This window comes from Micromesistius poutassou, assembly GCF_964030765.1.
Source record: "Micromesistius poutassou genome assembly, chromosome: 3".
Classification (NCBI taxonomy): Eukaryota; Metazoa; Chordata; class Actinopteri; order Gadiformes; family Gadidae; genus Micromesistius; species Micromesistius poutassou.
In genome coordinates, this window is record NC_140273.1 from 11844233 (window position 1) to 11865121 (window position 20889).

General features: G+C 43.5%; 2 pseudogenes across 2 annotated transcripts; one reads left to right on the forward strand and one right to left on the reverse strand.

Moving 5' to 3' along the window:
• Positions 1-16999: 16999 nt before the first annotated feature.
• On the forward strand, positions 17000-19071 carry LOC311340187 (annotated as a pseudogene). Its single transcript, XR_014684113.1, has 6 exons — positions 17000-17314; positions 17565-17695; positions 17783-17930; positions 18022-18270; positions 18400-18660; positions 18868-19071. The product of XR_014684113.1 is annotated as an uncharacterized misc_RNA (transcript).
• A 384-nt stretch (positions 19072-19455) lies between these two features.
• LOC311341036 lies at positions 19456-20560 on the reverse strand (annotated as a pseudogene). Its single transcript has 5 exons — positions 20447-20560; positions 20218-20346; positions 19956-20096; positions 19777-19882; positions 19456-19644 (listed from the first exon to the last, which is right to left on the reverse strand). The product of its transcript is annotated as an uncharacterized misc_RNA (transcript).
• Positions 20561-20889: the final 329 nt, after the last annotated feature.

Below are 20889 nucleotides of genomic sequence, written 5' to 3' on the forward strand. Positions count from 1 at the left end.
GCGTGCATACAGTATTTATGCATAATATTTATGACATGAAATTATCTTTTTTTTTTAAATCTTTTTTTTAAGTACAATAACTAAACACTCCTACCTCGCAATGGTTTGAAAAGGAATTAGTTATATTACCTAAAACATACTCTTCCTTCTTTGTTTTAAGGTCAGGATTATATAATTATAATCCTGGCAACCCAAGATTGCCTCATGCAATCTTGTTTTGGGCAAACTCAAAAAGACACACAACTTTATGTTACTATTCAAATCCTCTTCTTAAGTAGACCTCAGTTTATTTAAAAACCTCCAAAATGGGCCATGCTGTTTTGTTGTTTAACACTAAAATACCTCTTTAGTGGTAATGTAACCTAGATATTGTTATTGTTCCTTTTTTCCCTGTTTGTTTTGCACCAGTAGTTGGTCCAGCCAGCTGCAGTAGTCAATGTAAATATCCAGACAAAGACTATGGTTATGCAAAGCATGGGTCATCATCATTATCATCTCTCCACGCCGCCAGATACATTACATTCATAGTGGTCTATTTACTTATTTTTCTGACATTGTTTGTACTAAATCTATTTATGTTTTTATGTTTCTGAGTAATGTTCATTTATTACGAAAGTTGTATTTTATGCTTAACAAAACCAACTCACAGTTCATATTTAAATGCAACGTCTTCCATTCCTGCAGTGGGCTTCAAACCTAAAAGCAGACATTGGGCTTTGACCCAAACCAACACGTGCAGCAGATGCTGAAGGACTCTCTCTCTCTTTCTCTCTTGAAGAGGCCTTCACCAGGAAGCACCAGCTCTCTGTTAACCTCCAGGAGAGACCCGGACTCCAACCATCCTAAGCTCTTAAATAAACAGACAGAGAGAGCTGAACATGGCCGCATGCTTACAGCGCTCAACACTCCACCGGGTGTCAGAGTTAATGCAAGGTGAGGGAGGGAGGGAGCTATGGAGGCGAGGGTTTGGTCCCTCAGACAACAACCCCGATGAAAGCTTCACTCGCGCGGGGATGTGCGGAGCAGGGCTGGGTCCCTCCGAGGGCCTTGCCAATGACCGCTGACAGCACCGAGGTGGAGCCCGCTCCGCCCCTCCCCCCTGGATCTCCCCGTGTTTCCACAGAGCTGTGGAATTCTCCCCTGGGTGAACCGAGAGAGGTGCTAGCCTCGTGTGAGGGTTTATTCAATGCATGTGTATCCAAGAACAAGCCCACGTTCAGTTTACATATCTCATAGATTTTGAAGGTTCAATGTGAACCTTTGGAAGTTCCTAACCCTAACCTTGACCCCCTAACCCAATACCCTGAGCCTTCCCTAAATTGAGGCCTTACCAAAAACTCTAACCCTTAACATAACCCTAACCCTACACTTAAAACCTAGTTCTATTCAACTTTGTTTGGTTCTCCAGGCCAACATAATTCCAGGTGGTCTGGGTTCCCCCGAAAGACATGCAGGTTAAGGAAGAACACAATTAATCAACACAGTTCATGCTCAGCAAGCCCAGCAAAGTAATACAACCAATATTGTTACAATAGGGGTAAATTAATTAAGCATTCATTAACATTAATTAATGCAGTAATAATAATTAACTAACAATTAACTAGCAGTTAATTAACAGTTAACTTATGGTCTAGTAATCAGTAGACGGGGTAATTTACTAGATAGTACCATGTTTACCAATATTTTTTATTTTAACACCATTATTTAAAGGTAATGATGTTCATGCTATCTAGGGCAATTGTTTCTCAATTATTTACTAGGTGTAGAGTTAACCCTTAAGTATGATTAGGGTTAAGGTACCCTAAACCACTTACTAACCCTTACACTGACCCCTATGCCAATGCTGTATAATAATGCTCATTACTGCATTAACTCATGTTAAGTATTACCAATATATTTACTTATTTCCCTTAGTTCACTGAATGATGGTTCTCCTAAAATGGCCTACAACTTTGAGCACAATATTGCAATATTGCACAATGAAAAACATTCATATGGTAGTTGAGTTATTTATACAACAGTTGGCCTGTATATGGTTGATAGCCAGGTCCATTTAGATGACAGGCAGGATAGACATATCATTTGCTCTGGACCTCACCCTGCTCTGAAGACTGCATGCTCCATGGCCATGAACAATTAAACATGACTAATCTCTTGTATATACACATCGTCTCCAGGGGCCGGGACTAATACCTGCCATAGTTTGGTTATGCCTCACAACTTGGCATCGCATCGCATCATACACCATTGACAACCAATATTTACTTGTGATCCTGTTTTTGCACTACTCTTGTTAGTGAGTTTTAAAAACAACCAACGTCGCTCAACGATGACCCTGTCCACACATTTGGAGCGGGAAGTAATGCCACATCTATTTGCGTTTGATATGAGGAAGCAAATTTAGCTGTCGGGATGAACGAAATGATTCTTATTTAATTCAGACGTGAGATACTTATTATTGAGCCTAATTACACTTTTGGACTGTGTTTGTGTCTTTGTGTAGCCTGTTCATCAATTGATGAACTGTATTGTTTGATTAGTGTGGTTGCAAGTGAACATTAATAACTTTTGCTTAAAGTGGAAATCTATGGAGATCCTCAAATATTTAATTTAAAAATGAATGTTTGTTCACTGTCTATTGCCCAATGAGATAACACAACACTGATAGAGCATATAACCAAACCTTAAACTCAAATAATAAGAAATAAAAATAAAATAAGAAACCCTAAACCATCCCAAGAACCAAACACTATAACTAACCCTGAGATGAAAACCCTAACCCTTAAACCAAACCCTTACCAAATACTAAACACTTACCTAACCCAAATAGGGTTAGGTAACCTAACCCTTAAACCAAACCCTAGGACAAAAAAGCAAAACCCTAAATGGAAACCCTAACCCTAAACCAATCCGAAGAACTGAAAACCAAACCCTAAAACCTAATCCTGAGCAGAAACCCTGACCTTAAAACCAAACCCAAACCTTAAAACCTAACCCAAATAGGTCACCCTGAACCAATCCCAATAAAACCCAAACACTAAAACCTAACCTGAAGAGGAAACAATAACCCTAACCCTAAAACCAAACCCTTACCAAATATCAAACACTAAACCCTAACCCAAATAGAGACCCTAATCACTAAAACCAGACCCTAGGATAAAAAACCAGACCCCAAAACCTAACCCTAGGGTGAAACCCTAACCCTTCACCAGGGACCCATTTTCAGCCCGAGAGTTCCAGGCACATACCGGCCCACTTTTTTCAGGGGTGGACGAATTTGAATAAATGAACAGTGCAAACTACCGTACATTGAACTACCGTACATTGTATAATCCATATTATATATACTGCGATGCTGGGGCTGAAATGTCAGATGATTGAAGAACGTCTTTAGGAGAAGATAAAATAATGGTCAAAGTATTTTTTTTTTCCACCCAAGTGTCCCAAAATACATTTGAAAGTGGACCGGCCCAACGGGAAACCTCCGGAACGTTCCGATGGCCACCCCGGGCCTGCCCTTCACCAATCCCAAGAAAGAAATACCAAACCCTAAAATCTAACCTAAGAGGAAACCCTTAACCTAAAACCAAAACCAAACTCATACCAAATACCAAGCACTAAAACGTAACCCAAATAGTAAACCCTAACCCTAAATCAATCCCAAGAACCAAAAACCAAACCCCAAAACCTAACCCCAGGAGGAAACCCAAATCCTAAAACCAAACCGTAGAACAAAAAAATAACACCCTAATGCCAAACCTTTAGAGGAAACCATAACCCTAAGTGTAAACCGAAACCCTAACCCATAAGTGTAAAACCTAACCCTAAACCAAACCTACACCCTAATACCAAACCCTAAACCCTAACCCTAAAAGGAAACTTCCTATCCTATTTCAAACATATTGTCACAGCATTTTGGGAAGCCCCTTCCCAAATTAATTGAATGGCGAGTAAGGGGATAAAAGCAATATGTGCTGCATTTTCTTCAAAGTGAGCAAATGTAAGCAGAACTCTATGTAAGAAATGTATGTATCTATTTAGTGACTTCTGAACGTGGTGAAGTGTCTTCCTGACAGTGTGCTTCCGACTCGCAGTGACCTCCTGTTGAAGCAGGACCGGAGCGGTGGTCCCATGCCACCGGTTCCCCGCTACGAGCGGCCGTCTACAGAGAAGGGTCCAGGGGGCCATGCGCCGGTGTCTGAGGGGGGGGGCTGCACCCAGCTGTCCCGTCACAGATGGGGCCCCGGAGAGGCAAATGAAGGCCGGCTCTGCGGAGTACAGCTGCCGCGCGACACGGCCAGGCATACAGCAGCGGAGGCAAATGAGGTCAGATTTAATTTGTGTCTCACATAGCCCTCTGGCCGCGCCAGAGAGAAACGGCTCTCTCCAAACAAAAGCAAACAAATTGATGCATTTGAATTTGGAACACTTGACTTGAGAACATTGGAGGGGTCTGGGACTTGTCGGGCATTGTGTAAGGTTTATGGGCCGGCCTCAGCAGCAGCAGCACCGCACACATCACACCTGTAGAGACTAGGCTGTGGTCAGGGTCGGTACACAGCCGGGTTAATGGGACACTATTAACTCATAATGGAGGGAGGAAAGAACTGCCCCTTGGTTTGCAGTGAATCCACTGGGCTATCGCAGACAACACAAATAATTGATCATTGCAAACCTTTTGACAATTTTGTCAACATTATTCATAACAATGTTGGACTACATGGCTTTCCCTTGAAAATGTGTGTTTGTGTGTTTGCTTGTGTGTAAATGGGTTTGCTTGTTTGAATATGAGGGTGTGTTTCTATGCATTTGTGTCTGTTTTCATGTGTGTGCGTGTGTGTCAACATGTATCTACATGTATATGTCTTTGTGTGTGTGTGTGTGTGTGTGTGTGTGTGTGTGTGTGTGTGTGTGTGTATGTGTGTGTGTGTTTGCTTGTGTTTGCATTAGCAGAGTCAGAGGCTTGGGGAGGATGCAAAGCGTTGACGGTTGACTGGCTCCTAACCTGGGCCAGTTTACATAACTGAAGCACTGTGCTGGGCAGCAACACTGCCGTTAAATCACTCTCTCTCTGGGGCTTTGGGTCTCTCTCCCTCCCTATCTCTCCCTCCCGCTCTCCCCCCCTCTCTCTCTCGCTCTTTCTTGTTCTCTCTGTCGCCTTCTCTGGATCTCTATGTCTCTCTCTCTTCTTCTCTGGGTCTCTCTACATCCCTTTCTGTCCCTGATAGTCAAACATAACCGTGTCATGTGTTTAGGGGCATATCCAGGAGGAACAGTGTACCTAGCCTCCTCATTGTTTATGTCCACATGTCCTTCAGTATCAATTGTTTTGTTTCCAAAAAACACAGCTACGTCTACCTGTCTCTTAAAGTGGTTGAGATAAAGATGACTACAAATTACTGTTATCATTACAATGACTATCATAATGAACTTCCACAGTTGACAAAGCTGAAACAAATCAAGGTAAACTGTGTATGGAGGGAGCGGATCAAATGGTTCATACAGCGTTTCACTGGCTGTTTAAACAGATGGAAAACAAATACCAAATACCTAAAGTAATTATCCTTTAAACATTCCAGTTAGCTGTGAGCAAAGAGGGAGCAGGACATTTTATCGCATATAAAGTACGACAATTTTCTGTTTGTCTTTTATTTATATATATATATATATATATATATATAATTGTAATATTCTTAGTTATTTTAACTTATCTCTTTTTAACTGCTTCATTCTATCATCCAAATAGCCCATCAGGGATTCAATATGAATGATGTTTAATTAAAGTGTGTATCGCTACCTTTCTACATCTCACTTACAGCATGGTTTATCCTTAGATCCCTTTTGTGACTAACCACATGCTGTCTCTCTCTCTCTCTCACACACACACACACACACACACACACACACACACACACACACACACACACACACACACACACACACACACACACACACACACACACACACACACACACACACAAAGGTGTACTGAGGATGTTGCAACCATTATCTCCATGCTTGATTGCAATTGTGGGAACAGTTGTGGTGCTGATGTGTCTCTTGCTGATGTATCTTTGTGTGGGTGTGTGGGTCCACACCCCATCATAGTTGTCCCGGCCTGTGTGGGCCCATGCCCGCCGGCCGCCTCAGTGTTTCCCTCCCCTCACCTGCAGCTCAAAGCGGCCGCGGCTTCACGGCTGCGTGCGTCGCTCTGCCCCTTTGGTTCTCCTTCATTAGCACCAAGCCGTCTCCCTGTCTCCCGCCAGACAGTCTGTGTGTACGCACTTGTGCATTAGCATGTGTGAGAGTGTCTATCGAAAGCTTGTTCACCGCAAACGGTTTTCTAGCCCGTGGTTCTGTTGAAGAGTATTTTTGGCACTGTGCATGCACATGGTGTAGGAGGGTGTGTGTGGACGATGGCTGGTTGAAGCAGCCTCACCTGGCAGGGTCTGAAAGATTTTGGAGCTGGGTGAGGCTGCACACCTGTTGCACGTCAGTGTGCAACAGGTTAAACCAGCCGACTTCTCCTCCTGGGCCCTGGCCTCCACCAGCTGGGCCACCATCTGAAGCAGCAACGGCTTCTCCTCTTTTTGATGGTTTATTATAGAGAGGAAGGTATGGGAGAAAGAGGGGAGGACATGCAGCAATGGTACTCCCTCTACTCGGTGAGATTTCGAACACAGCTTATGTGTGGAGATGGTTAACAGGTGTGCAGCCTCACCCAGCCCCAGAGTCCAATCAGACTCTGTCAGGTAAGGCTTTCTAAAGCAACCGTCCTATACACACTCCCACAGAGGGCAGCCTTTAGCGAGGGGCTGGACAACAGGTTGTGTATGTAAGGCTTAACATGCAATCTAATAGAATACTACAAGCTAACCATGAAATCAGTTAGGGGAATACAAACATATTAACAAGCCAGCACCAACCACATGTACCAAATGATCATAACATGCTTTATAAACCCCTCTAATTTAACTCTTGATTGAATATGAAGTGTCTTTGTGTACCTTGAAAAGCACTTAAAATACTGTATATAGATTTTTTTTTCATTATTAGTATTGCTAAAATGTTTTAAATGTAAAGTCATTTAGTAATTTGTAATTTGACAAAGCGCTTAAAATAAAATATACAATAATCAAGTCTTTGAAAAGCCCTTTAGGTTATGGTCATCAAAACCACCTATCAGAAAATGGCTGCCAAATAACAACCGAGTCATCTACTGGACATCCACTCTGCGTCAGAGATGTTGCAACCAGCGACACACACACACACACACACACACACACACACACACACACACACACACAACAACAACAAGCAGCCCTGTTTGTACGTGTTCCCTCTGACAAGCTTTCACCGCTCGGCTAAATCCTCCTCCACTGCCTAGCAGGAAGCCTGGCTCCTCCGCTCCCAGGAGAAGCTCTCTGTGGGGGTGGGGGTGGGGGTGGGGGGGCTGGCTTCAGCCGTCAGACCCCTGACGTGTGGCTCTAAGCCGGGGAGATGAAGGACCGGTGGAAAATGATGAAGGTGGGGGCTAGGGTTGAGAAGGGGGGGGGGGGGGGGGGTGCACGACTGCGTGTCTTTCAAGATGTCTGTTGTCGGATTATCTGATTATTCGATATGAAGACAGGGTGTTCGTGCGGTTACATCGGCGGATACATCCATAATTGTGTATGTAGTCCCATGCATTCTTTGTTTTTACCACGCCAAAAGAGGTGAAGGGGCCAGATTGTTGACAATATTAATCATTTGAGCAAACATAGTGCTGAAGAAAACATTGTAAAACAAATCTTGTAATTATTGTAAATCATATTATGTCTATTAAGTATATTAATTATGCATTAAAGAGAGCTACATCCTGACTGTACTGTTTTATGTGGCATACTTTCGACTTTCCAATCTCCAGGGTGCTCATATCATTAGCATATCATTTGTGTTCACGTAAAGCTAATGTTCCATGGCCCTTTAAGGTAATCTCCATCCTCCTCTTCCCACACATACTGTGTGTGTTTGTATGTGTGTGTGTGTGTGTGTGTGTGTGTGTGTGTGTGTGTGTGTGTGTGTGTGTGTGTGTGTGTGTGTGTGTGTGTGTGTGTGTGTGCGAGTGTGTTTGTTTCTTGCATTAAAGAGCAGGAGTTGACCTACCTAGTTTAGTTTAGGAGTAGACCTACTTATATAATTCAAATGTATGACATCTATGAATGCAGTGCCCAGATTATGAATAATACATAAATACATCACGACAGTAACGAATGCACACAACATTGAATAGACTAGTCAACAATGAGTCATGAGAAGGAGAAAGAAAGGCGGTAACAAAAGTATAAATCACAGAATTACCGGGGATATCAATATTTTAATGCGACTTACAGTAAAAAAGACAAATCGTTTTTTAAGCTACGTGTCATCAAGGAGCAGGTTGAGGTTAATAGGCATCTCGCAGGATCCCACCAGACTGCAAACACAGAGGAACAAACTAAGAACACCCAGCTGGGTTAACCCGGGGTAGAAAGCTGGCCTGGAAGCTGCTTCTGAAGTTGCTCTTAAAGCCGCTCTTACAATCTTAATGTATAGATATGTTTTTAAGGCGTAGGGCCAGGGAACTGGGTGTTGGTGAACAGTGAGTCTGGTATGTGTTTTTTTTTTCTGCACTACCACCTGTGTGTCTGTTACTGTGGGATTTGTACGTCCTCAATCACTGCCACAAGTGGATTATCTGTACTTAAGTCAAAACGCCAGCGCAAGTAGCGTCTTGTGTGAGAGCAATCAGGGCCTCCAATGCGAGGTCCGTCACGGGCGGCTCTCGGGATCCCCGATACTTGTGTGGAAATGTGGTAATTAGGACTGGGGAAATGATGTGTGCTGTTTTAATGGAATGAATGTTTTTTTCTCCAAAATGAGAGAGAGAGATGGAAGAAGAGAGAGAGGGAGAGGAAGAGAGAGAGTGAGAGGGAGAGAGAAACATTTGTGAGTGTGCACACCACACTCACAAATGCTCACTCACATGCAAGTGCGTAGACACACACACACACACACACACACACACACAAACACACATATACGATGGGCTGGGGATCTGACTGGCTGTATTGCTGAGTGGTCCCATGTAGGTTCTCAGAGGTGCAGCCAGCTGGTGCCTTGGCAGTGCAGAGCAGACCTGAATGCACGCACATTTTAAAGGTAAGTCAGTTCTTGAGATGAATACACAGTGTGAGAGAGAGCGAGACAGAGAGAGAGAGTTTATTCATAATCCTCCTGCACAAAAGTCTTCCTGTGGTGGATCATTTCTGCACATAAAGATGCAAGGCCTGTTTTTATAGTGGTCTTTGTTGAGCTTGTTCATATTATAATGTTGGTCTCTTTTGCAGGTGATACAAGGGGTTGTTGGCACTTTGTTGTTTTTACTTCAATAACCTGGTGCTAACTGTGAACAGTTGAAAGGACGTGATAATTTAAAGTTTATTCAGGGAATCTACATCTGAGGAACTGACAGTTCATTCATGTGTTTTAGACGAACAAATGCACACACACACACACACACACACACGCACACGCACACGCACACGCACACATGCACACACACACACACACACACACACACACACACACGGTTTAGAGGGATGAGGGGTTGGCCCGGGCGTGACTGTTTCTGGGATTACTGTAAAGAGAGGAGTTCCAATAGCATGTCAATGGACCAAACCACAGAAACTCACACTGACACTGAACACACCGAGTTTGTGATATAACACCACATTAAGTTTGATATAACGCCACATCGTGTTTCATATAATGCCACATTTATAACACCAGAGTCAAGAGGTTTAAAATCAACACGCAGAAACATTCAGTGGAGGCCAACTGTTGGGGTCTGTTGGTCGGCAGGCCAAGGAAACTGGAAGTTTCAAAGAACCGGTGTGACCAGGTTCTGTCTGTCTGTCCCTCAAACTATCTATTTATGGGTCTGTCTGTCTGCCTTTCCTTGTCTGTCTGTCTGTCTGCCTATCTTTGTCGATCGTTCTATTTATCTCTCTGTCTGTCTATCTATCAGTCCGGCTGTCTGTCTGTCTATCTTTGTCTGTCTCTCGATCAATCTATTTATCCATCTGTCATTGTGCCTGTTTTGCTGTCTATCTTTGTCTGTCGGTGGACCAATCAATTGATCTATTAAATGTATTATATCATTGTCTGTTTGTCTGTCTTTCTGTCCGTCGATTGTTCGATCATCCCTGACACACACACACACACACACACACACACATACACACACACACACACACACACAGGCAGGCAGGTCTGCCTGTATGTCCACCTCATCAATATTAGCTCCTTGTTGTACTTTTTTATCAGAATTTGTCACAGGACTTTGACACTGGTCTTGATCAACATGAAAACGTGTTTTCAAGTGTCGAGAGATTAGTCCGTGATCCAGGCCCAGATCCCTTTGTCGGGGGCCAGACAATGGGCTCAGGGATCCCAGGCACCGTGGGCTGCTGTGTACACATTGTTGCTCAGGGCTCCATTTGAATGGACTGATGGATTTGCACACCAAATGTTGTGCGAGGGCTCTGTTTTGCATGCTGTGCGGCGGGACCCTAAACCCAGCACCATTTGTCATGAAAGTATTTTTTTCTGTTGTCTCACACCTAAAATCACCAGACTGGTGAGGAGCTTAAAAAGGGCTGGAAGGTGTGCAATAATTTGACTCTCAGTGTCTTATAGGTGTATTTAAATGTGTTCCTTGTTTTCATTGTCGTATGCGAATTTGTGCATTTTTTTTTCTCCGTTTTTTATTACCTCCATTTTCGTCGTTTTTTTTAACTAAGATTCAGTAAATGTTTTTGTAATTGTTTGTTGTTTTTATTAGACTTTCATGAGGGTGCCTGTTCATTTTGCCCAGTATCAGCTGTTTCATTTTCTGATATTTGAAGAATAGCTCTTCGGGGTCATTTTCACCAGTGTGTCCTCCAGACAGATTCATCAAACCAAGATTTTTCAAAGGAAAAAAAAGCCTTTGACAAATGCTCGAGACTGCCAAAGAAAATAGACAAACAAAATGTAGGTATTTTTTTAGTGATAATCCAAAAATAAAGCCTAAAGGAACTTGTTGACTAGAAAAACAAGTGCAATATCAAATAACAAATAATAACAAATAAATAATATAAATGGAAATACATATATCGCTCATAGGACTACGTGCCATATATGTCATACACCTTATTTAAGGTTTTTTAAATCCAGTCAAATGATTTTATATACAGAAACAGCAGAAGCAAGTACAAGATTATGTGAATGTTGTTCTGACCAAGTTGAGATGGTCCTTCAAACATAATAAAACTAAACAGAGAAGGATATGGCTCATGTGATTGTTTTTTACCCATCGGCTCATGGCAGGGAAGAGTCAAACCTGAAAACATATATTTGCATTCTTTCTTTCAAAGAAAAAAAAAAAAAAAAAAAAATATATATATATATATATATATATATAATGTCTACATTTAAAAAAAAGAAATATTGAATAAAGTCTGCATGGGTGATTTAATTGGAGGATTTACCTAGATTGAACACACACACCCCCACACCCACATCCACACACACACACACACACACACACACACACACACACACACACACACACACACACACACACACACACACACACACAAACACACACACACACACACACACACACACACTCCTTCCTCCTGGATCCCAGCATAAGCCTTAGTGACCGAGGGACCCTCAATGGAAAGAGAGAGAGAGATTGACAGGTAACCTCAACAGATGGTGAGATAGAGGTATATAGATGGAGAGAGGAAGAGAGAGAGAGCGAGAGAAAGAAAGGGGGGGACAGAGAGAAAGACAGATAACGACAGAGAGGCGGAAACAGACACTTTTCTCTTCAATAGACCTGTTGGACACATCAGACCCTGGGCGACCTTCACTCTCACACATACACACACATGCACACAGTCAATACACACACTCTCAGGTACATACACATGCAAGAACAAGTGCAACCAACACACACACACACACACACACACACACACACACACACACACACACACACACACACACACACACACACTCTCTCTCTCAGGCAGCCATACATGTATACAACTACACACACACTCTCCCCCTCCCTCCCCCCTATTTCTATGATTCCCTTGTCCCTCTGCAACCAAACACACACACACACACACTCTCTCTCTCAGGCAGACATACATGTATACAACTACACACACACTCCCTCCCCCTCCCCCCTATTTCTATGATTCCCTCGTCCCTCTCCCCTCTTGTAGTGGTCTGACTCGTCTTGCAGGCTCGTTTGTCAACTCCATTGAGCCAGCATCTCGGAGCTCTGCGTGACAGACAGGAGGTATTAGCAGCTCCAGCGTGGTGTTGAGAGCAAGCCCGGCCGCCTGAATGGAGAAACTATGCAAGAACGCCACGACAAGACATGACACACACACTCCCACCGACAGCTGCTCTCCCTGTGTGTGTGTGTGTGTGTGTGTGTGTGTGTGTGTGTGTGTGTGTGCGTGCGTGCGCGTGAGAATTGAACTCTGCCATTCTATTGTTTGTGTCTGAGTGAGTGGGTGCATCAGTGTGTGTTTGTGTGTTTGTGTGTGTGTGTGTGTGTGTGTGTGTGTGTGAGTGTGTGTGTGTGAGAATTGAATTCTGCTATTCTATTGTTTGTGTCTGAGTGAGTGGGTGTATTTGTGTGTGCGTTGGTGTGTGTGTGTGAGAGAGTCTGTGTCAGGGTGTGAGTATGTGATAATTTAACTCCGCTATTGTACTATTTGTGTTTCTTCTCTTACTGTAAACCCTCTACTTCCTGTCCTCCCTATTATTCTGATTCTCGATCAACAATGATTTGGAGAGATTATTATGCATTACAAATATGATCTGTTATTTATTGCAATTTATTGTATTCACCTACACCTTTTTTTAAGATGATGTAATTTCACATTCTTTACAAATAAGCACAAAAAAATGCAGAATACGTGGACGTAGCAGTTAGTTCCATTGCACCCTTTCACTGCTGTTACTTGAGTATTCACTTTGTGAAAAGAACCGCAGCCTGTCTTCAAATGGAGCGACTGTCTGGCGGTCGTGCTGTGGTGTCTGTGTGGTGGAGTGTTTGTATGGGTGTGTGTGTGTGTGTCTGTGTGTGTGTTTGTGTATGTGTGTGTGTGTGTGTGTGTCTGTGTGTGTGTCTGTGCGGTGGAGTGTTCGTATGTGTGTGTGTGTGTGTGTGTGTGTGTGTGTGTGTGTGTGTCTGTGTGGTGGAGTGTGAGTGTGAGTGTGAGTGTGTGTGTGTGTGTGTGTGTGTGTGTGTGTATGCGTGGTTGGGCGGACACAGATGCACACTGCCGTTCAAGCGAGCCGGGCCATGGCTGATTTTAGAGTCAGATATGATGGAGTGGTACTGCTCTTGGTGCCAGGTAAAGCTCCCCATGGCTGACTGACTAGCTAGCTTTCGCATTTCGCTTTTTTTTTCTGGTATCTGTAGACACGCTATCCCCAACATACGCAAAATACCTACCAACTCCCAGCAAACAAAGTCCGACACCTGCTCCGACGGCCCCGTTTACCCAAACAACAGGTTTGTTAGCATTGATCCACACGGCGGTTATATTACTGAGACATCAACAGTAGCTGTTAATCTCTTCTAGCATGAATCACTACCAATCCTCTAAGTTTTTTTCTTCTTCTAAATTTGGATACTTACCAGACAACATGTCAACGGGGAAGGCCTTTAAGTGGCTGGTTAATATTTAAATGAAATGTCTTTGGTGAGGAAAATAGACCTCAAACAGAGGGCTGCTGACGTGGGTAGACCACTCGCCATGTAATTATGACATGTGAACACATAACTTGTCAAATTATTCGACACTTATACCTGCCGTGTTTGTGAGTGTATATGCGTGTGTGTGTGTGTGTGTGTCTGCATGTGTGTATGTGTGTGTGCGTGGGTGTGTGTGTCAGCGTCCATACCACAGCAGCAACAGCAGACAAATTACCCGGCGGCTTTCAGATTTTCTGAAGAAGCGATCGCCGTTTCCCTGTCTCTTGGGGCCACCCACCATGAGGGTCTGAGGAATGCACTTTACTGGAGTGATTGTCTTCCAGACAACCCCCCCCCCCACACACACACACACACACACACACACAAACATACACGTGTGTGTGTGTGTGTGTGTGCATGTCTACGTGTGTGTTTGTGTGCGTGTGTGCATGTGAGTGTGTTTTTGATTGTGTGTGTATGCGTGCACGCGTGCGCGCGTGTGTGTGTGTGCGATGAACAGACTATCAGACATTACACATGCCCGGAATTTTTGCTTTACACTGCATGATATTTATTTAGCTGACGCTTTTGACAAATGGGATTTACAATAAGTCCATTCAACAATGAAGGTACAAGCTAGAAAGTGCAAGAATCATGCAACTACATCAAATTCATCACACATGTGAAAACCTGTTAGTGTGTATTGGATTGATGTCTTTAATGAGTTGTGAGTGGTGGGCCTACATGCTGATCCGACCACGCCATGGTGTAGTCACGGAGCGCTCACGAAACACTTCAACACTTGAACGACTTGACTTGAATTTCTCCAGAATGGAAATAAACAAGCTTTTACGTGTGAAATATCGTCACCACCATCGATAGAAATAACAACAGTGGTAGGCCTAATAATGAAATTAATCATGTTAAAATGATTATAGGGTTATATATAACAATATATATGCTACCAATAGGGGGTGCTATATCATTTTCAAAACAAAACGCATTGGGACAAGTAAATATTTATAAGGTAACTGATGACAGAAATATTGCTATATTTGGTATTACTTTAACCAACAATATCCAACAATACACATATGATAATATGATAAATTCAATGGGTGTCTGGCGTTTATTGACAGATGTCAACTGTGCAGTGTGAAACGGGCCTCGCTGTATACGGACAGGGCTGTGTCTATATTTGCTGTGATCGGTCTAGGGCAGGGGTCGGCAACCCGCGGCTCTAGAGCCGCATGCGGCTCTTTAACGCCGCCTAGTGGCTCCCTGGAGCTTTTTCAAAAATGTTTGAAAATGGAAAAAGATGGGGTTTCTCAAGCCAGGTGGCGCATTAGACCAGGGGCTCATCTCCTGTTTCCAAAATGCATCACAAACTCTAGTATAATTTACTACACGCTTACTATCACAAACTCAAACGCGGGAAAATATAACGGCGCCGGGACGTGCTCTCGCTACAGGTCCACGGCACGCTCGTCTCCGGTGCGCGTCGCGGCAGCCGGGGCGGCGGCGTTGACGGCAGACGGCTGGTACGCGTCCGCCTACCGCCGTACCAAGGCGGGTAGCTCGGAGGAAGATTTGGATTATTACAACAACAACAACACCAACTATTTCGACGCTCTGATGTCACGATCAACCCAAAACGTGTCATCGCTCACCCAAGTTGTTTCTATTATCATTGCTACATTGTCTCCAGCATATGGCGCGATTATGGACAGTATATTTTATTAAACACTCAGCTTCTGGTTAGTTCAATTTTGAGAATAGATTAATTGATATTTTTTTTATCGCCCGATAAGAGTCTCGCGTTAACGCAGCACGTTAACGCCGATAACGGCCCACCACTACGCAAAATATTATGCTCCTGTGCCACCACGCTGAGAAAAAAAGACTGATGGACAACCACATAAGCCACATTTTACAAACAAACAACAGCCATGCGTGCGCCAATTGAGACGATCAAAAGGGTTAAAACAGCGCCACCTATACGCCTGGAACATGAAGTAGCGTGTTGAGTCGTATTGAGATGGATCCGTGTGGACGCAAATGTTCTTGATGCCAGGGAAAACGGAGAAAAAAAAGATCGTTTTGGTACGTGTGGACTTGGCCTAAATCATGAAGGCTCATTATGTATTTGTAGTTAATTTAGTCATTTTGATAAGCTAATATAGCTACTATAGATACATACAGCATGCGTTGCCTTCATTATAAGGGTTATATAAGGCTTTTAATTTTTTGCGGCTCCAGACATATTTGTTTTTGTTTTTTTGGTCCAATATGGCTCTTTCAACATTTTGGGTTGCCGACCCCTGGTCTAGGGGAATCACTAGTGGGTGTGTGACTGCAGGGCCGACATGCTCTGTTGGAGCTGAAAGCCCAGCGCTGACTCAGACCGATACGCTGCCATCGTTGTTGGATCCGAGTCAATTGATGGGATGATACGGCATAATGGGACGACGTTCATGTATGTCATATTTGTGTCCATCCTACATTTGTATGCGAAAAGCGACAGCGAAATGTAAAGAACTGGGTGTAGCCTCGTGGTGGTGGTGAAAGACGATAGGGGCTGTGGAGGACAGGGGTGCCACCAGTTTGTCAACCGTAAAATAGGGTATTACCTGTAAAACTAGCTGTAATCCGATGTATTAACGAAGCCAAAATCTTCCCATGTCATTGACAGCAAATATAGGCAGCATAGCTCATAAACGTACCGTGCATTTCCTTGATATGGAAGCATATATGTAGTAAAATTCAAATGGCAATGCAATTTGCAATTTGCAATTCAATAAGTCATTACATTATGCAATTGACAATTCATTATGCAATTGAATAATGTAATTTGTAAATACGTTATTCAAAGTGTATTTTAATATACAAAGTGACAATGAAATCCTCAATAAAATTTGCAAAAGTTACAACAATAAAAATAGAATAACATTTTGTCAAATTTTTTGAATTCCTTTATTCAATTTGAAAAGCTATAGCGTCCCCGTGATTGCAATGCACTTCGCCACGCTCCGTGTGTTGCAAAATTCAAATGACATTTCAATCCGCAAAACACTTTGCAAATCGTTTTGCAAAACGTTTTCCAAAACGTATCAGCCAATCGCGTCTGGGCGGGAACTACGTCACTTGCTCGTAATTTCCTTGTTCATGTTCGTATGTGTCAGCAATGGAGGAGATTGTTGATGCGCTCCGAAGTTTGGCCGATGATCTGGAGAACAATCGTGTTGAAGACACAGATGCAGTAGATAGAGTGCGTGTTCTGGGAGATAGGGTAGACGAATTATCCTTACTGGTACGTTTTGACGCCAGTGTGGTAAACATAAAGATTTCCCAAGTGCTACAGGCACTGGGTGCGAAACGTAGGGTCGGGAGACCCACCGTGGAGATCCCCTTGGAGGCAATAGAGGGATACCTCTCCCATGGCCTAAAGGTGCAGGAGATCGCGGACCTGTATGGTGTCCACAGAACCACCGTACACTGCAAAATGCAACAAAATGGACTCAGGTGAGTGATAGAATGTAGTCTGAGAGAGAGAGAGAAAAATAAAAATGTAACCACAGGTGTGGGATGACTGTGCTTATGTGTGTGGCCAGTGGCCACTGGCCAGTATGGTCACTGTCGGGCAACACTCGTCAGTAAAGTCAAATATTTTGCTGGCCGATGTGTCCTAAAAATAAGTTTATCTTCATCAATTACTATGAACACGTTTAAGAGTGGAACAGTAACAGGACATTTTTTTAATCCCTTTTTTAAGTGTGTCAGCCATGTATTCTGAGATGAGTGACACGCAGCTGGACGCCCTGGTGCTGGAGATCCACAGGATCCATCTGTGTGGATACCGGATGTTGCGATACCATCTCCAGGGAAGAGGCCATCTGGTCCAAAGTATGTTCACCTACCTCTTGTACCTATAAGCACCCAAACTGATGCTGTTGTTTTATGTCTGTTCTTGATTTTCTGTGCTATGTGAAGTTCACAGAGTACGCCAATCCTTAAAAAGAGTGGACCCAGAGGGCACAGAACAAAGAGCCCTGGCCAACCGAACTCTACATAGGCGGCAATATTCAGTTCCTGGGCCCAACTGTATGTGGCATATTGATGGCAATCACAAATTAATACGGTACGTAAATGAATGTCAAATAATCCAGGCAAGTATTTGACAGTAATTATAGTTCAGTAAACTTATACAGCTTTTATCCTTTAACAAAAAGATGGAGATTTGTTATCCACGGTGGGATAGATGGCTTCAGCCGCCTAGTGGTGTTCTTGTCAGCAGCCACCAACAACCGTGCCACAACAGTGCTGGATGCTTTTCTTGGAGCTGTCCGGCAGTATGGTGTGCCATCTCGTGTCCGGTCGGATAAGGGGAGAGAGAACATTGAGGTGGCATATTACATGGTGGACAACTGTGGACCCAACCGCAATTCCCACATAACTGGGAGGAGTGTGCATAATCAAAGGTAAGTTGAATAGGTTGTTGAATTGTACCAACAACCAACCAAGCTCTTTTGGCTTTATTCCATCTTTTACCCCATATCTTAAATAGTCAGAGGCCATATTATGTTAATCATAACCTTTTTGTTTTTAAGAATTGAGCGACTTTGGAGAGATGTATACACACAAGTGCTCGATCTCTTCCACACTCTCTTCCACGAAATGGAAGCATCATGGATGTTGAATCCAGACAGTGAGATCCACCTCTTCGCTCTCCACTGGGTTTTCCTGTCGTCCAGAGCCATCTCAGGCATTTCCAAGATGCCTGGAATTTCCACAGCCTGAGGACTGAAAATAGCCAGTCACCTTACCAGCTGTGGCTACGCAACATAAGTGCTGTTGCTGATCCCCCAGAGGTAGGTTCAGCTATAAAGATGGGCCCAAAACTAGGACATTACAATAAGTAAATTTGAATTAGGGTTTCCAAACATCCACATAGAGGTTATGCAACTCCTAATTCTGTTCATGTAATTTACTCTGATGGTGCTAGCAATGTCTTTGTATGCATCTATGTAGATTGCTATTGCTCTGATTGCTCGTACTGTCTGGTATTATTTCCTAAGGTTGACGATCTTTATGGTGCCAGTGTAGATGGTCCGGACCTGGAAGACCTGGCTGGAGTCGACGTTCCGGAGATCCAACTACCACGTGACCTGACTGCTGAGGAGCTCTCACGATTGCCTCAGCGAAATGTCTCACTGAATGAGGCTATTGCTGTTTACAGCTCAGTTGTTGAGCAGTTACAAGACATTTTTCAAACAGCATGATGTTCTCTCCAAGGATTTTCAAATATTTGTAAATATATATGAATCTACCTTCCCCTTTACATGCAGTGTATGCTTAATTCTTCCTCATCCAAACATACTGCAGTTCCACTGACATGAACTGAACCAAAATAATATAAGTGAGTGACAATACTGTGACAAACTAGCTTCTGCCTATTGAGCTTAGCTTTTATTCAAAAACAAACTTCAATGCTTGAAACGCCCTTTTTGGCGGACAAATAGTATGGAGGAATGTCTGAAAGGTAAAATAATATTACATTGCCAACTGCGAAAACGAACAATGTGCACTGAAAAGGTAAGACAAGGTAAAATCATAGAAACCAAGACCCAAAACCTAGATCCTTCCAAAGCCAAACCTAGTGGTGCTCACAGCTGCCCCCAACTTAACACAAAAATCCCTGTAGGACCCACATCCTGTTGGGATTTTCAATGTGGTGAAACAGGTAGAAGCTGTCGGGTAGATGGCATCCCGGTCAACACTGACATACAGCTCGTCCGGCAGCACTGCCCAACCTGTCCAAAACTCAATAAGCTGCTGCAGTTCGGAGGAAGAAGCTAAGGAACAGACAACAAAAAACACATGTTGCTTGAGTGTGTGCGCGTGTGTGTGTGTGTGTGTGTGTGAATAAGTGAGAGTGAGGGAATAATTGAGAGTGAGTGAGAGCGCTGCAGCTATACATTTCTCACCTAAGCTGATGTACTGCCGCAAGTGAGCAACCACACTGCAGTAATCGTCAATTTCTTCCTCTTCATCACTGTCTGGTTCTGGCCACACAATTCGTTCTATTATCATCTGAAAGAGAACATGAATTATAAAAACACGACCATGCAAGCCCTGTACATGGTCTGTAGGCACGACAGGTTACCTCTGGCTCCAGCTCTGCCTCTGCAGATCTGGGGAACAAGGCAGATGCCAGTTCAGGCCGTTCTTTTAACATTCTCAGGACGCGAGTGTCCTTCAGCCCTTGCCGCAACTGCACCATTTGCCTCTCACGTCTGACAATTACCTTTAGAAAGGAGATGGCACCAGAAACAATATTTAGCAGCATACTGTATCCAAGAACACATTTACTGTACATGTAAATAGCTTTCTTATTTTTTATTTAATTTGATTGGGCATTCTCATACCCCATGATGGAGGATTTGTTGTGACAACAACCTCCTGTTGTTCTCTGTAAGAGTGGGCAGGTCCCAGCTGAGGGCCAAGTTGTTCACCTGGTCTACATTTTCGGGGGTCAGGACAGTCTGGCTTTCAAGCTGTTAGAAAGCATTTGTAATTGAATACAACACTGGTCAACAATTAGATGACACATGGGCAGATGAAAAGAGGCAGCACAAATTGAATTGTTACACTTACAAGGCTGACAATCTCCACAATGTCCAAATCTGGACAATCTTCTAACTGCAAGACTGCAGCATCTATGGCCCCCATGTCCTTGCTGGCCAGCAGAGGGAAAAGGCACTGGCCCATCCCTGTCAGAAGTGGACCCCGATTTATGAAAGAATGTCTGATTATTCTCCCTGCCACACGGAACAGATCCCCCTGGAGCAATGGCAAGGAGGTGGATGGGACCAAGTGGTCTGCCGCTCCAGTGAACAGGATTGTTTTCCCACCAGTGTAGTCTAAGGAGATAAACCAAGAACTAAGCTATCAGCACATCCGTATATCCACATATATTCAGAAACGTTACATAAAACTTAACATTGACTTACCAAGGTGTAAATGTAGGCCTGTTTGGACCTTATTCAGGCATAGCGAAAAGAAATATTTCTTCACACCATCCCCAATTGCACAGTCTC